Source organism: Rana temporaria, chromosome 10, assembly GCF_905171775.1.
Source record: "Rana temporaria chromosome 10, aRanTem1.1, whole genome shotgun sequence".
Lineage (NCBI taxonomy): Eukaryota > Metazoa > Chordata > Amphibia > Anura > Ranidae > Rana > Rana temporaria.
Window position 1 is genome coordinate 48619503 of NC_053498.1, and position 18907 is coordinate 48638409.

The window sequence follows — 18907 nt, forward strand, 5'->3', positions numbered from 1 at the left end:
TAATTTGTTCATGGCCAAATGGGAGGAGGATGTCGTCTATGCCTATAATACCACTTCACTGGTGTTCTGGGCGAGGTATATTGACGACATCCTCCTCCTATGGGATGGCAGCTTGGAAACACTAGAGATTTTTATGAGTCATTTGAACAACAATGACAGGGGGATTTCTCTTACCCATACTGCCAGCTCAAATACTATTCAATTTCTAGATCTGGAGATCAACATTGTAAACAACCGGTTTCAGTTTAAAACATTTTTCAAAACAACTGACCGTAACAGCTTCATTTCAATTGATAGCTGCCATCATCCGTCATGGTTGAACTCTATACCCCGAAGTCAGTTCCTCAGGTTGAGAAGGAACTGTACAGATTTAGACACTTTTTCTACACAGGCTAACATCCTCAAACACAGGTTCATTGATAAAGGATATGATCCTGCCAACATAGAACTGGCTCTTAAATCTTCGCTTGAAGTAGATAGAAGTTCCCTACTGGAGGTCAAACCAAAAAGAGAACAAGATGAGAGTTTCAAATGGGCATTGCTCACGTCTTTCTCCATGCAACACAAACTGGTCAAATCCATTGTTTCCAAACATTGGAACATATTGAGAAATGACCGAGTTTTGGGGTCCGTTCTACCCGAACGAGCCAAAGTTATATTCAGGGGTGCACCGTCACTCCAAAGTAAAATAGCCCCGAATATTATCAACCCCCCTATACGTCCTTCTTTCTTTTTCCAGTTAGTTGGTTACCATCCTTGTAAGAGGTGCACGGTATGTAGGTATAACATCTCAGGCAGGACTAAGAACCTTGAGTTTCGGTCCACAACAACCGGGAAAGTTTACCCTATTAAACAGTTTTGTACCTGTTCAACTAAATACGTTGTGTACCTCATCACTTGTCCGTGTGGCCAGCAATACGTTGGCCGCACTATCCGGAAATTCTCTGTAAGAGTTGCTGAGCATATAGCCCTTATTCTAGCCGGTGACATTTACCATACTGTACCCAGGCACTACAAAAAACATCATGCCCAGAACCCCACTGGCACACAATTTCTCATTATAGATCAATTTGTGGCGCCATGGAGAGGTAGTCCAAAAACCCGTGGGGTGTCTCAACTCGAAACCTTCTGGATATACGAATTGGGCACACACACACCATTGGGCCTTAATGTAGAGTGGGACATCAACTCTTTCATTAACAAATCCTAGGAAGTACACAGATGTCCCTATCTACCATTCATTTACTGCTTTATAATTTTTTAATACATCAGTTCCATTTGAGACATATTATTATGTCCATATAGTATGTTCCCATGAGACAATATTTATTTCTTTTCTTTCATTCACACTTGTTTTATCAGTGTTTTAGATTTTTATGTATACTTTTAACAGTATGTATTGTATTAATCTCAATATGTTCATAGATATTATTGTTCAATTTTATAGTTTGCCTAGGGGATTGTTCAGGGGAGTGTCATTTCCTGGGCCTTGTAGTTTTACACGCTCAGACATGAAATTTTCCAATTGGACATAGACCCAATGGATTGGGGAAATTCAATGTTCATTTTCTCCCTTTTTATAACATATCCCCTATATGTTTTACACTATTTTTTCTAGGGGTCACTAGTCATGCCTTTACAAATGTGGATGCTTATTGACATTCATAGCCAATATATAATTTCCCATTGGTATTCTGGCCTCTCAATGTGACTCCTATTATGGAATAAATGAGTCACTTCTACAATTTTTATGTATGTAAATAAATATACACATTTTTATTCCAACACACTTTACTGTCTTAGTGATAGTTTAATTTCATGTCACTTCTGCGTTTATTCCCTGTTTTATCGTATATACATTATCTGTGGCTGCCCGGGCTGTTTGTTTGTTTCCGTATCCCGGAACGCACAGTGGAGCGCAGCGCACTGTATCCAGTCTAACGTGGAGCGCAACGCACGTATACGCGCACACGCATGCACGCATTATGAACCAGTGAGAACACGCCCATCACATACGTCACTCTATCGAGTTGTGTAACGCTAAGCGAATGAGCAGAACGGCGCGTCGTATGACGGTTTGTTTATGCGCCTTCGTTCAGCGTGGTCACGTGACCCAAATGCCGGCTGGATGTGTAACAGCGATCGAATCAACTATTGATCCACGTCCCTCACATAGTGACCTTGACTGATCCCATTGGCCCCGATCTCCAGCCTGGATTCACATGCGATCATATTATGTGATTCCACTACACCGGATTAATATGGACTGTTTGTCTTAATTTTCAAACAGACCAGGTTAGTGCATTTTAATTAACAAATTGGTCTCAAATAACATTAATATTCATTGCAATACAGAATCTATATGTTTTGTTTATTACACACTCAAATAATATACGATTACTGAGGCGACCCGGAAGTGCATTCCCATTGGATGATCCCCTAGGGGTGTGTTTCCAAGGAGGTCAGATTTCAAATTTAAGCATGGCGGCATCAGTAGGGTTTCACCCCAGACGATGCTAGTTGTAGCGAAACATGTCGGGACTCTACTGCTGCCATGCACTTTACAAACATTGATGTCCTTTTTTTATCCACTAAATTGTAAGTGTTTTTAACCGATAAATAAACGTTTCTGTTTTTACGGTATCACGCTATGTGCCTTTCGTTTTCCTCCACATAATTTGGGCAAGCTCTTCCCACTGTATGAGCCATCTCCTAGCTGAGGTATCCTCTTCACCTGATACCAAGCGAAGACCCTATCGCTGTTTGTTGTCCGTTTGCATTGGTGTGTTCCTGTACCATCTCATCTGCACTGCTTACAAGCCTATTTGACCCTTTGGGTATAAGCTCACTTGGGTCCACCGCATCCGGTAAGCCTCCTGTTGGTGGCGGGTGTTATCACTATCATCACATTCCAATAGAATCACCGTGGGTGTCTTGTCACTATGATCTCTCATTGATGATTTCAAATTTTTTCCACGTTTATGTATATGGACTTTCATTTTCACGTATAATTTTGTGGACTCATGCATATATAGTCATTGCCTTTTCAATAAGGTCTATAGTGCTTTCACCATAATATTTGATACCACTTTTTATTTTATGGATTCATTTTTTTACATTCATACTAGTGAATGTTGAATATAGACATCACGGTCTTTTTACTATTTATTTTCAGCGCTGCATTTTTTTGTATTTTGTCTGTATTTCTTTCCTTGGTTTCACTGGATTGTATGTAGCTGCTTGTTACCCTGATAGCGCAGATTTATTTTTTATTTTTTTCTTGCTTGCTTTGTGATTTCATTTTTGCTGCTATCTATTTCTCTGAGCACACATCTTCATATGGATATATTTGAATATAGAGCTTCCCGTACCGTGGACACTGATGGGGTGTTCACTATTACAGGAAATGACTCAGAGATAGGAGGTTTGTTCACCAGACTTAAAAACGTTATGTCATCTGAGTTGCACCTCCAATGGGACCTTGTATTCTTGGACCAGTATATTACTGACCGAATGGTACCAAGGAGTCTCAGGTGGGAGGTCCAACCGCAACAGGGAGATCTAGAAATAGAATCCTGGTTTAAGTATTTCAATGATGCTGGTATAGCATTTTTAGGGGTCTTACTCTCTAAAAAGAAGACTAGATTGGTTGCTCTTGATAAAGAGATAAAAGAACTTAAAGAGAAATTGGTTTCACACAAGAAATCCCTAGAGTACATCTCCCTCTCAACCAGCCTTCAGTCTTTTTTGGAAAAAGAAGATAGAGACCAAAAGTTAAAAAAACACAAAAAGTATGCCAGGGATGCTGGTGATTATAGAAATCATACTGTTTTCAACTGGCAAAAACTTTTTTCAACATCATTTAGTACAGATATGGACTCAACTCCAGTCTCAGCATCTTCCTCTAGTATTGCTCCCAATTCGAATGTAGGCCCTTCTATTGGTCAGAACACAACAAGTACTCTAAGGGCACCATCTATGCAGGTGTCTCGGGCGGTTGAATCACATTCTTCTCAACCCAGGGTTCAATACTCTTCCCCTCGTGTCTCTGGTCAGCCCCATCGAGGTAGGGGTAGATCCAGAGGCAATAGAGGAAATAGAGGACAATCCAGAGGCAATTCCCATCAATCTTATCCTCATTATAACTATGACGATAGACTGTATGGACCTTCCCCCGCAAGACATAGGGAGAGACAAGGTCCCTATAGAGACCCCTCCCCCTACTATGGGTTCCAACATATCCCTGTTCACAATAGGTTTTCTCCTTTGGGTGAGGTGCGTAATGACAGCTACTATAATCGTAGCTGGGATCATCACGAACCATCTAATCGCAGTTTCACCCCTACCCATCGTGATACCTATGTTGAACGGGATTTTCACGAGGACCAAGTTACAAATGTAAGGGGTTCCGATCTAAGAGAGGTACCCGAGGGGGCAAGAGAGTTCAGAAGCGGAAAACGAAGACGAACATAAAAGGACAAGGGGTTTTTAATCTGAGTACTAAAGTTTTCACACAGGATGAATTATCTGTCTTGGATAAGGGCCTCAAATTTGCCCCTCCGAAACGTTTAGACAAATTTGGGACTTTCATTGACATCCAAAAATACATCCGTAAAATTAACATACAAAGATACCTAATTACTAACCCCATCATAAATGAACCTAGAGCGGCTACCTCTGGCACAGTACATTCAGGGTTGAGGAACCCTTCATTGTTTAATCCATCTGTTCCAGCCGCAGCCGCAGTTAATATTTTCAAAGATCTTGTTTTGAAAGATCTAGCAGAGATACCAGATAGACGTAATTCTAATCATCCGATGTCTAGTGTCGGTTTTAAATCCCTATGTCAAAACAAGGACATTATTATCCGTCCCGCGGACAAAGGGGGTGGCATAGTCATCCTCGATAAATCCGACTATGAAACCGAGATGTTCCGATTATTGGATGAGCCCAATACTTATTCCAAATTGGCCGCCAATCCTACATCCCGGTTTAAAGCAGAGCTACAAACACTAGTAGATAGTGGTTTTGAAAGAAAGATTTTAAATTTAAAAGAAAAGAAATATTTAGTTCCCACGGTCCCTAGGATACCGACCATATATTATCTCCCTAAGGTCCATAAAGACCCTGTACACCCACCTGGTCGACCCATTCTAAGTGGGATCGACTCTGTTACTTCCAGGGTGGGTCGTTACATTGACAATTATTTACAACCCTTGGTACAACGCACTCCCTCCTATCTTCGAGATACAAGGGCAACCATAAACAAATTGGACAGTGTTGAAATAAAGGGTAATTATATTATGGTGACAGCTGATGTAGCGTCACTTTATACGTGCATCCCTCATGATACAGGTTTTGAAGCCGTACATTATTTTTTAAAGAAAGATCAGACATTAGCCACATTCCAGACAGATTATATTATGGAATTGTTAAAATTTGCCACCAAACATAGTTATTTTTGGTTTAATGAACAATTTTATTTACAACAAAGAGGCGTGGCTATGGGGGCTAAATACGCCCCAAGCCTCGCTAATTTGTTCATGGCCAAATGGGAGGAGGATGTCGTCTATGCCTATAATACCACTTCACTGGTGTTCTGGGCGAGGTATATTGACGACATCCTCCTCCTATGGGATGGCAGCTTGGAAACACTAGAGATTTTTATGAGTCATTTGAACAACAATGACAGGGGGATTTCTCTTACCCATACTGCCAGCTCAAATACTATTCAATTTCTAGATCTGGAGATCAACATTGTAAACAACCGGTTTCAGTTTAAAACATTTTTCAAAAAAACTGACCGTAACAGCTTCATTTCAATTGATAGCTGCCATCATCCGTCATGGTTGAACTCTATACCCCGAAGTCAGTTCCTCAGGTTGAGAAGGAACTGTACAGATTTAGACACTTTTTCTACACAGGCTAACATCCTCAAACACAGGTTCATTGATAAAGGATATGATCCTGCCAACATAGAACTGGCTCTTAAATCTTCGCTTGAAGTAGATAGAAGTTCCCTACTGGAGGTCAAACCAAAAAGAGAACAAGATGAGAGTTTCAAATGGGCATTGCTCACGTCTTTCTCCATGCAACACAAACTGGTCAAATCCATTGTTTCCAAACATTGGAACATATTGAGAAATGACCGAGTTTTGGGGTCCGTTCTACCCGAACGAGCCAAAGTTATATTCAGGGGTGCACCGTCACTCCAAAGCAAAATAGCCCCGAATATTATCAACCCCCCTATACGTCCTTCTTTCTTTTTCCAGTTAGTTGGTTACCATCCTTGTAAGAGGTGCACGGTATGTAGGTATAACATCTCAGGCAGGACTAAGAACCTTGAGTTTCGGTCCACAACAACCGGGAAAGTTTACCCTATTAAACAGTTTTGTACCTGTTCAACTAAATACATTGTGTACCTCATCACTTGTCCGTGTGGCCAGCAATACGTTGGCCGCACTATCCGGAAATTCTCTGTAAGAGTTGCTGAGCATATAGCCCTTATTCTAGCCGGTGACATTTACCATACTGTACCCAGGCACTACAAAAAACATCATGCCCAGAACCCCACTGGCACACAATTTCTCATTATAGATCAATTTGTGGCGCCATGGAGAGGTAGTCCAAAAACCCGTGGGGTGTCTCAACTCGAAACCTTCTGGATATACGAATTGGGCACACACACACCATTGGGCCTTAATGTAGAGTGGGACATCAACTCTTTCATTAACAAATCCTAGGAAGTACACAGATGTCCCTATCTACCATTCATTTACTGCTTTATAATTTTTTAATACATCAGTTCCATTTGAGACATATTATTATGTCCATATAGTATGTTCCCATGAGACAATATTTATTTCTTTTCTTTCATTCACACTTGTTTTATCAGTGTTTTAGATTTTTATGTATACTTTTAACAGTATGTATTGTATTAATCTCAATATGTTCATAGATATTATTGTTCAATTTTATAGTTTGCCTAGGGGATTGTTCAGGGGAGTGTCATTTCCTGGGCCTTGTAGTTTTACACGCTCAGACATGAAATTTTCCAATTGGACATAGACCCAATGGATTGGGGAAATTCAATGTTCATTTTCTCCCTTTTTATAACATATCCCCTATATGTTTTACACTATTTTTTCTAGGGGTCACTAGTCATGCCTTTACAAATGTGGATGCTTATTGACATTCATAGCCAATATATAATTTCCCATTGGTATTCTGGCCTCTCAATGTGACTCCTATTATGGAATAAATGAGTCACTTCTACAATTTTTATGTATGTAAATAAATATACACATTTTTATTCCAACACACTTTACTGTCTTAGTGATAGTTTAATTTCATGTCACTTCTGCGTTTATTCCCTGTTTTATCGTATATACATTATCTGTGGTTGCCCTGGCTGTTTGTTTGTTTCCGTATCCCGGAACGCACAGTGGAGCGCAGCGCACTGTATCCAGTCTAACGTGGAGCGCAACGCACGTATACGCGCACACGCATGCACGCATTATGAACCAGTGAGAACACGCCCATCACATACGTCACTCTATCGAGTTGTGTAACGCTAAGCGAATGAGCAGAACGGCGCGTCGTATGACGGTTTGTTTATGCGCCTTCGTTCAGCGTGGTCACGTGACCCAAATGCCGGCTGGATGTGTAACAGCGATCGAATCAACTATTGATCCACGTCCCTCACATAGTGACCTTGACTGATCCCATTGGCCCCGATCTCCAGCCTGGATTCACATGCGATCATATTATGTGATTCCACTACACCGGATTAATATGGACTGTTTGTCTTAATTTTCAAACAGACCAGGTTAGTGCATTTTAATTAACAAATTGGTCTCAAATAACATTAATATTCATTGCAATACAGAATCTATATGTTTTGTTTATTACACACTCAAATAATATACGATTACTGAGGCGACCCGGAAGTGCATTCCCATTGGATGATCCCCTAGGGGTGTGTTTCCAAGGAGGTCAGATTTCAAATTTAAGCATGGCGGCATCAGTAGGGTTTCACCCCAGACGATGCTAGTTGTAGCGAAACATGTCGGGACTCTACTGCTGCCATGCACTTTACAAACATTGATGTCCTTTTTTTATCCACTAAATTGTAAGTGTTTTTAACCGATAAATAAACGTTTCTGTTTTTACGGTATCACGCTATGTGCCTTTCGTTTTCCTCCACATAATTTGGGCAAGCTCTTCCCACTGTATGAGCCATCTCCTAGCTGAGGTATCCTCTTCACCTGATACCAAGCGAAGACCCTATCGCTGTTTGTTGTCCGTTTGCATTGGTGTGTTCCTGTACCATCTCATCTGCACTGCTTACAAGCCTATTTGACCCTTTGGGTATAAGCTCACTTGGGTCCACCGCATCCGGTAAGCCTCCTGTTGGTGGCGGGTGTTATCACTATCATCACATTCCAATAGAATCACCGTGGGTGTCTTGTCACTATGATCTCTCATTGATGATTTCAAATTTTTTCCACGTTTATGTATATGGACTTTCATTTTCACGTATAATTTTGTGGACTCATGCATATATAGTCATTGCCTTTTCAATAAGGTCTATAGTGCTTTCACCATAATATTTGATACCACTTTTTATTTTATGGATTCATTTTTTTACATTCATACTAGTGAATGTTGAATATAGACATCACGGTCTTTTTACTATTTATTTTCAGCGCTGCATTTTTTTGTATTTTGTCTGTATTTCTTTCCTTGGTTTCACTGGATTGTATGTAGCTGCTTGTTACCCTGATAGCGCAGATTTATTTTTTATTTTTTTCTTGCTTGCTTTGTGATTTCATTTTTGCTGCTATCTATTTCTCTGAGCACACATCTTCATATGGATATATTTGAATATAGAGCTTCCCGTACCGTGGACACTGATGGGGTGTTCACTATTACAGGAAATGACTCAGAGATAGGAGGTTTGTTCACCAGACTTAAAAACGTTATGTCATCTGAGTTGCACCTCCAATGGGACCTTGTATTCTTGGACCAGTATATTACTGACCGAATGGTACCAAGGAGTCTCAGGTGGGAGGTCCAACCGCAACAGGGAGATCTAGAAATAGACTCCTGGTTTAAGTATTTCAATGATGCTGGTATAGCATTTTTAGGGGTCTTACTCTCTAAAAAGAAGACTAGATTGGTTGCTCTTGATAAAGAGATAAAAGAACTTAAAGAGAAATTGGTTTCACACAAGAAATCCCTAGAGTACATCTCCCTCTCAACCAGCCTTCAGTCTTTTTTGGAAAAAGAAGATAGAGACCAAAAGTTAAAAAAACACAAAAAGTATGCCAGGGATGCTGGTGATTATAGAAATCATACTGTTTTCAACTGGCAAAAACTTTTTTCAACATCATTTAGTACAGATATGGACTCAACTCCAGTCTCAGCATCTTCCTCTAGTATTGCTCCCAATTCGAATGTAGGCCCTTCTATTGGTCAGAACACAACAAGTACTCTAAGGGCACCATCTATGCAGGTGTCTCGGGCGGTTGAATCACATTCTTCTCAACCCAGGGTTCAATACTCTTCCCCTCGCGTCTCTGGTCAGCCCCATCGAGGTAGGGGTAGATCCAGAGGCAATAGAGGAAATAGAGGACAATCCAGAGGCAATTCCCATCAATCTTATCCTCATTATAACTATGACGATAGACTGTATGGACCTTCCCCCGCAAGACATAGGGAGAGACAAGGTCCCTATAGAGACCCCTCCCCCTACTATGGGTTCCAACATATCCCTGTTCACAATAGGTTTTCTCCTTTGGGTGAGGTGCGTAATGACAGCTACTATAATCGTAGCTGGGATCATCACGAACCATCTAATCGCAGTTTCACCCCTACCCATCGTGATACCTATGTTGAACGGGATTTTCACGAGGACCAAGTTACAAATGTAAGGGGTTCCGATCTAAGAGAGGTACCCGAGGGGGCAAGAGAGTTCAAAAGCGGAAAACGAAGACGAACATAAAAGGACAAGGGGTTTTTAATCTGAGTACTAAAGTTTTCACACAGGATGAATTATCTGTCTTGGATAAGGGCCTCAAATTTGCCCCTCCGAAACGTTTAGACAAATTTGGGACTTTCATTGACATCCAAAAATACATCCGTAAAATTAACATACAAAGATACCTAATTACTAACCCCATCATAAATGAACCTAGAGCGGCTACCTCTGGCACAGTACATTCAGGGTTGAGGAACCCTTCATTGTTTAATCCATCTGTTCCAGCCGCAGCCGCAGTTAATATTTTCAAAGATCTTGTTTTGAAAGATCTAGCAGAGATACCAGATAGACGTAATTCTAATCATCCGATGTCTAGTGTCGGTTTTAAATCCCTATGTCAAAACAAGGACATTATTATCCGTCCCGCGGACAAAGGGGGTGGCATAGTCATCCTCGATAAATCCGACTATGAAACCGAGATGTTCCGATTATTGGATGAGCCCAATACTTATTCCAAATTGGCCGCCAATCCTACATCCCGGTTTAAAGCAGAGCTACAAACACTAGTAGATAGTGGTTTTGAAAGAAAGATTTTAAATTTAAAAGAAAAGAAATATTTAGTTCCCACGGTCCCTAGGATACCGACCATATATTATCTCCCTAAGGTCCATAAAGACCCTGTACACCCACCTGGTCGACCCATTCTAAGTGGGATCGACTCTGTTACTTCCAGGGTGGGTCGTTACATTGACAATTATTTACAACCCTTGGTACAACGCACTCCCTCCTATCTTCGAGATACAAGGGCAACCATAAACAAATTGGACAGTGTTGAAATAAAGGGTAATTATATTATGGTGACAGCTGATGTAGCGTCACTTTATACGTGCATCCCTCATGATACAGGTTTTGAAGCCGTACATTATTTTTTAAAGAAAGATCAGACATTAGCCACATTCCAGACAGATTATATTATGGAATTGTTAAAATTTGCCACCAAACATAGTTATTTTTGGTTTAATGAACAATTTTATTTACAACAAAGAGGCGTGGCTATGGGGGCTAAATACGCCCCAAGCCTCGCTAATTTGTTCATGGCCAAATGGGAGGAGGATGTCGTCTATGCCTATAATACCACTTCACTGGTGTTCTGGGCGAGGTATATTGACGACATCCTCCTCCTATGGGATGGCAGCTTGGAAACACTAGAGATTTTTATGAGTCATTTGAACAACAATGACAGGGGGATTTCTCTTACCCATACTGCCAGCTCAAATACTATTCAATTTCTAGATCTGGAGATCAACATTGTAAACAACCGGTTTCAGTTTAAAACATTTTTCAAAAAAACTGACCGTAACAGCTTCATTTCAATTGATAGCTGCCATCATCCGTCATGGTTGAACTCTATACCCCGAAGTCAGTTCCTCAGGTTGAGAAGGAACTGTACAGATTTAGACACTTTTTCTACACAGGCTAACATCCTCAAACACAGGTTCATTGATAAAGGATATGATCCTGCCAACATAGAACTGGCTCTTAAATCTTCGCTTGAAGTAGATAGAAGTTCCCTACTGGAGGTCAAACCAAAAAGAGAACAAGATGAGAGTTTCAAATGGGCATTGCTCACGTCTTTCTCCATGCAACACAAACTGGTCAAATCCATTGTTTCCAAACATTGGAACATATTGAGAAATGACCGAGTTTTGGGGTCCGTTCTACCCGAACGAGCCAAAGTTATATTCAGGGGTGCACCGTCACTCCAAAGTAAAATAGCCCCGAATATTATCAACCCCCCTATACGTCCTTCTTTCTTTTTCCAGTTAGTTGGTTACCATCCTTGTAAGAGGTGCACGGTATGTAGGTATAACATCTCAGGCAGGACTAAGAACCTTGAGTTTTGGTCCACAACAACCGGGAAAGTTTACCCTATTAAACAGTTTTGTACCTGTTCAACTAAATACGTTGTGTACCTCATCACTTGTCCGTGTGGCCAGCAATACGTTGGCCGCACTATCCGGAAATTCTCTGTAAGAGTTGCTGAGCATATAGCCCTTATTCTAGCCGGTGACATTTACCATACTGTACCCAGGCACTACAAAAAACATCATGCCCAGAACCCCACTGGCACACAATTTCTCATTATAGATCAATTTGTGGCGCCATGGAGAGGTAGTCCAAAAACCCGTGGGGTGTCTCAACTCGAAACCTTCTGGATATACGAATTGGGCACACACACACCATTGGGCCTTAATGTAGAGTGGGACATCAACTCTTTCATTAACAAATCCTAGGAAGTACACAGATGTCCCTATCTACCATTCATTTACTGCTTTATAATTTTTTAATACATCAGTTCCATTTGAGACATATTATTATGTCCATATAGTATGTTCCCATGAGACAATATTTATTTCTTTTCTTTCATTCACACTTGTTTTATCAGTGTTTTAGATTTTTATGTATACTTTTAACAGTATGTATTGTATTAATCTCAATATGTTCATAGATATTATTGTTCAATTTTATAGTTTGCCTAGGGGATTGTTCAGGGGAGTGTCATTTCCTGGGCCTTGTAGTTTTACACGCTCAGACATGAAATTTTCCAATTGGACATAGACCCAATGGATTGGGGAAATTCAATGTTCATTTTCTCCCTTTTTATAACATATCCCCTATATGTTTTACACTATTTTTTCTAGGGGTCACTAGTCATGCCTTTACAAATGTGGATGCTTATTGACATTCATAGCCAATATATAATTTCCCATTGGTATTCTGGCCTCTCAATGTGACTCCTATTATGGAATAAATGAGTCACTTCTACAATTTTTATGTATGTAAATAAATATACACATTTTTATTCCAACACACTTTACTGTCTTAGTGATAGTTTAATTTCATGTCACTTCTGCGTTTATTCCCTGTTTTATCGTATATACATTATCTGTGGCTGCCCGGGCTGTTTGTTTGTTTCCGTATCCCGGAACGCACAGTGGAGCGCAGCGCACTGTATCCAGTCTAACGTGGAGCGCAACGCACGTATACGCGCACACGCATGCACGCATTATGAACCAGTGAGAACACGCCCATCACATACGTCACTCTATCGAGTTGTGTAACGCTAAGCGAATGAGCAGAACGGCGCGTCGTATGACGGTTTGTTTATGCGCCTTCGTTCAGCGTGGTCACGTGACCCAAATGCCGGCTGGATGTGTAACAGCGATCGAATCAACTATTGATCCACGTCCCTCACATAGTGACCTTGACTGATCCCATTGGCCCCGATCTCCAGCCTGGATTCACATGCGATCATATTATGTGATTCCACTACACCGGATTAATATGGACTGTTTGTCTTAATTTTCAAACAGACCAGGTTAGTGCATTTTAATTAACAAATTGGTCTCAAATAACATTAATATTCATTGCAATACAGAATCTATATGTTTTGTTTATTACACACTCAAATAATATACGATTACTGAGGCGACCCGGAAGTGCATTCCCATTGGATGATCCCCTAGGGGTGTGTTTCCAAGGAGGTCAGATTTCAAATTTAAGCATGGCGGCATCAGTAGGGTTTCACCCCAGACGATGCTAGTTGTAGCGAAACATGTCGGGACTCTACTGCTGCCATGCACTTTACAAACATTGATGTCCTTTTTTTATCCACTAAATTGTAAGTGTTTTTAACCGATAAATAAACGTTTCTGTTTTTACGGTATCACGCTATGTGCCTTTCGTTTTCCTCCACATAATTTGGGCAAGCTCTTCCCACTGTATGAGCCATCTCCTAGCTGAGGTATCCTCTTCACCTGATACCAAGCGAAGACCCTATCGCTGTTTGTTGTCCGTTTGCATTGGTGTGTTCCTGTACCATCTCATCTGCACTGCTTACAAGCCTATTTGACCCTTTGGGTATAAGCTCACTTGGGTCCACCGCATCCGGTAAGCCTCCTGTTGGTGGCGGGTGTTATCACTATCATCACATTCCAATAGAATCACCGTGGGTGTCTTGTCACTATGATCTCTCATTGATGATTTCAAATTTTTTCCACGTTTATGTATATGGACTTTCATTTTCACGTATAATTTTGTGGACTCATGCATATATAGTCATTGCCTTTTCAATAAGGTCTATAGTGCTTTCACCATAATATTTGATACCACTTTTTATTTTATGGATTCATTTTTTTACATTCATACTAGTGAATGTTGAATATAGACATCACGGTCTTTTTACTATTTATTTTCAGCGCTGCATTTTTTTGTATTTTGTCTGTATTTCTTTCCTTGGTTTCACTGGATTGTATGTAGCTGCTTGTTACCCTGATAGCGCAGATTTATTTTTTATTTTTTTCTTGCTTGCTTTGTGATTTCATTTTTGCTGCTATCTATTTCTCTGAGCACACATCTTCATATGGATATATTTGAATATAGAGCTTCCCGTACCGTGGACACTGATGGGGTGTTCACTATTACAGGAAATGACTCAGAGATAGGAGGTTTGTTCACCAGACTTAAAAACGTTATGTCATCTGAGTTGCACCTCCAATGGGACCTTGTATTCTTGGACCAGTATATTACTGACCGAATGGTACCAAGGAGTCTCAGGTGGGAGGTCCAACCGCAACAGGGAGATCTAGAAATAGAATCCTGGTTTAAGTATTTCAATGATGCTGGTATAGCATTTTTAGGGGTCTTACTCTCTAAAAAGAAGACTAGATTGGTTGCTCTTGATAAAGAGATAAAAGAACTTAAAGAGAAATTGGTTTCACACAAGAAATCCCTAGAGTACATCTCCCTCTCAACCAGCCTTCAGTCTTTTTTGGAAAAAGAAGATAGAGACCAAAAGTTAAAAAAACACAAAAAGTATGCCAGGGATGCTGGTGATTATAGAAATCATACTGTTTTCAACTGGCAAAAACTTTTTTCAACATCATTTAGTACAGATATGGACTCAACTCCAGTCTCAGCATCTTCCTCTAGTATTGCTCCCAATTCGAATGTAGGCCCTTCTATTGGTCAGAACACAACAAGTACTCTAAGGGCACCATCTATGCAGGTGTCTCGGGCGGTTGAATCACATTCTTCTCAACCCAGGGTTCAATACTCTTCCCCTCGTGTCTCTGGTCAGCCCCATCGAGGTAGGGGTAGATCCAGAGGCAATAGAGGAAATAGAGGACAATCCAGAGGCAATTCCCATCAATCTTATCCTCATTATAACTATGACGATAGACTGTATGGACCTTCCCCCGCAAGACATAGGGAGAGACAAGGTCCCTATAGAGACCCCTCCCCCTACTATGGGTTCCAACATATCCCTGTTCACAATAGGTTTTCTCCTTTGGGTGAGGTGCGTAATGACAGCTACTATAATCGTAGCTGGGATCATCACGAACCATCTAATCGCAGTTTCACCCCTACCCATCGTGATACCTATGTTGAACGGGATTTTCACGAGGACCAAGTTACAAATGTAAGGGGTTCCGATCTAAGAGAGGTACCCGAGGGGGCAAGAGAGTTCAGAAGCGGAAAACGAAGACGAACATAAAAGGACAAGGGGTTTTTAATCTGAGTACTAAAGTTTTCACACAGGATGAATTATCTGTCTTGGATAAGGGCCTCAAATTTGCCCCTCCGAAACGTTTAGACAAATTTGGGACTTTCATTGACATCCAAAAATACATCCGTAAAATTAACATACAAAGATACCTAATTACTAACCCCATCATAAATGAACCTAGAGCGGCTACCTCTGGCACAGTACATTCAGGGTTGAGGAACCCTTCATTGTTTAATCCATCTGTTCCAGCCGCAGCCGCAGTTAATATTTTCAAAGATCTTGTTTTGAAAGATCTAGCAGAGATACCAGATAGACGTAATTCTAATCATCCGATGTCTAGTGTCGGTTTTAAATCCCTATGTCAAAACAAGGACATTATTATCCGTCCCGCGGACAAAGGGGGTGGCATAGTCATCCTCGATAAATCCGACTATGAAACCGAGATGTTCCGATTATTGGATGAGCCCAATACTTATTCCAAATTGGCCGCCAATCCTACATCCCGGTTTAAAGCAGAGCTACAAACACTAGTAGATAGTGGTTTTGAAAGAAAGATTTTAAATTTAAAAGAAAAGAAATATTTAGTTCCCACGGTCCCTAGGATACCGACCATATATTATCTCCCTAAGGTCCATAAAGACCCTGTACACCCACCTGGTCGACCCATTCTAAGTGGGATCGACTCTGTTACTTCCAGGGTGGGTCGTTACATTGACAATTATTTACAACCCTTGGTACAACGCACTCCCTCCTATCTTCGAGATACAAGGGCAACCATAAACAAATTGGACAGTGTTGAAATAAAGGGTAATTATATTATGGTGACAGCTGATGTAGCGTCACTTTATACGTGCATCCCTCATGATACAGGTTTTGAAGCCGTACATTATTTTTTAAAGAAAGATCAGACATTAGCCACATTCCAGACAGATTATATTATGGAATTGTTAAAATTTGCCACCAAACATAGTTATTTTTGGTTTAATGAACAATTTTATTTACAACAAAGAGGCGTGGCTATGGGGGCTAAATACGCCCCAAGCCTCGCTAATTTGTTCATGGCCATATGGGAGGAGGATGTCGTCTATGCCTATAATACCACTTCACTGGTGTTCTGGGCGAGGTATATTGACGACATCCTCCTCCTATGGGATGGCAGCTTGGAAACACTAGAGATTTTTATGAGTCATTTGAACAACAATGACAGGGGGATTTCTCTTACCCATACTGCCAGCTCAAATACTATTCAATTTCTAGATCTGGAGATCAACATTGTAAACAACCGGTTTCAGTTTAAAACATTTTTCAAAACAACTGACCGTAACAGCTTCATTTCAATTGATAGCTGCCATCATCCGTCATGGTTGAACTCTATACCCCGAAGTCAGTTCCTCAGGTTGAGAAGGAACTGTACAGATTTAGACACTTTTTCTACACAGGCTAACATCCTCAAACACAGGTTCATTGATAAAGGATATGATCCTGCCAACATAGAACTGGCTCTTAAATCTTCGCTTGAAGTAGATAGAAGTTCCCTACTGGAGGTCAAACCAAAAAGAGAACAAGATGAGAGTTTCAAATGGGCATTGCTCACGTCTTTCTCCATGCAACACAAACTGGTCAAATCCATTGTTTCCAAACATTGGAACATATTGAGAAATGACCGAGTTTTGGGGTCCGTTCTACCCGAACGAGCCAAAGTTATATTCAGGGGTGCACCGTCACTCCAAAGTAAAATAGCCCCGAATATTATCAACCCCCCTATACGTCCTTCTTTCTTTTTCCAGTTAGTTGGTTACCATCCTTGTAAGAGGTGCACGGTATGTAGGTATAACATCTCAGGCAGGACTAAGAACCTTGAGTTTCGGTCCACAACAACCGGGAAAGTTTACCCTATTAAACAGTTTTGTACCTGTTCAACTAAATACGTTGTGTACCTCATCACTTGTCCGTGTGGCCAGCAATACGTTGGCCGCACTATCCGGAAATTCTCTGTAAGAGTTGCTGAGCATATAGCCCTTATTCTAGCCGTTGACATTTACCATACTGTACCCAGGCACTACAAAAAACATCATGCCCAGAACCCCACTGGCACACAATTTCTCATTATAGATCAATTTGTGGCGCCATGGAGAGGTAGTCCAAAAACCCGTGGGGTGTCTCAACTCGAAACCTTCTGGATATACGAATTGGGCACACACACACCATTGGGCCTTAATGTAGAGTGGGACATCAACTCTTTCATTAACAAATCCTAGGAAGTACACAGATGTCCCTATCTACCATTCATTTACTGCTTTATAATTTTTTAATACATCAGTTCCATTTGAGACATATTATTATGTCCATATAGTATGTTCCCATGAGACAATATTTATTTCTTTTCTTTCATTCACACTTGTTTTATCAGTGTTTTAGATTTTTATGTATACTTTTAACAGTATGTATTGTATTAATCTCAATATGTTCATAGATATTATTGTTCAATTTTATAGTTTGCCTAGGGGATTGTTCAGGGGAGTGTCATTTCCTGGGCCTTGTAGTTTTACACGCTCAGACATGAAATTTTCCAATTGGACATAGACCCAATGGATTGGGGAAATTCAATGTTCATTTTCTCCCTTTTTATAACATATCCCCTATATGTTTTACACTATTTTTTCTAGGGGTCACTAGTCATGCCTTTACAAATGTGGATGCTTATTGACATTCATAGCCAATATATAATTTCCCATTGGTATTCTGGCCTCTCAATGTGACTCCTATTATGGAATAAATGAGTCACTTCTACAATTTTTATGTATGTAAATAAATATACACATTTTTATTCCAACACACTTTACTGTCTTAGTGATAGTTTAATTTCATGTCACTTCTGCGTTTATTCCCTGTTTTATCGTATATACATTATCTGTGGCTGCCCGGGCTGTTTGTTTGTTTCCGTATCCCGGAACGCACAGTGGAGCGCAGCGCACTGTATCCAGTCTAACGTGGAGCGCAACGCACGTATACGCGCACACGCATGCACGCATTATGAACCAGTGAGAACACGCCCATCACATACGTCACTCTATCGAGTTGTGTAACGCTAAGCGAATGAGCAGAACGGCGCGTCGTATGACGGTTTGTTTATGCGCCTTCGTTCAGCGTGGTCACGTGACCCAAATGCCGGCTGGATGTGTAACAGCGATCGAATCAACTATTGATCCACGTCCCTCACATAGTGACCTTGACTGATCCCATTGGCCCCGATCTCCAGCCTGGATTCACATGCGATCATATTATGTGATTCCACTACACCGGATTAATATGGACTGTTTGTCTTAATTTTCAAACAGACCAGGTTAGTGCATTTT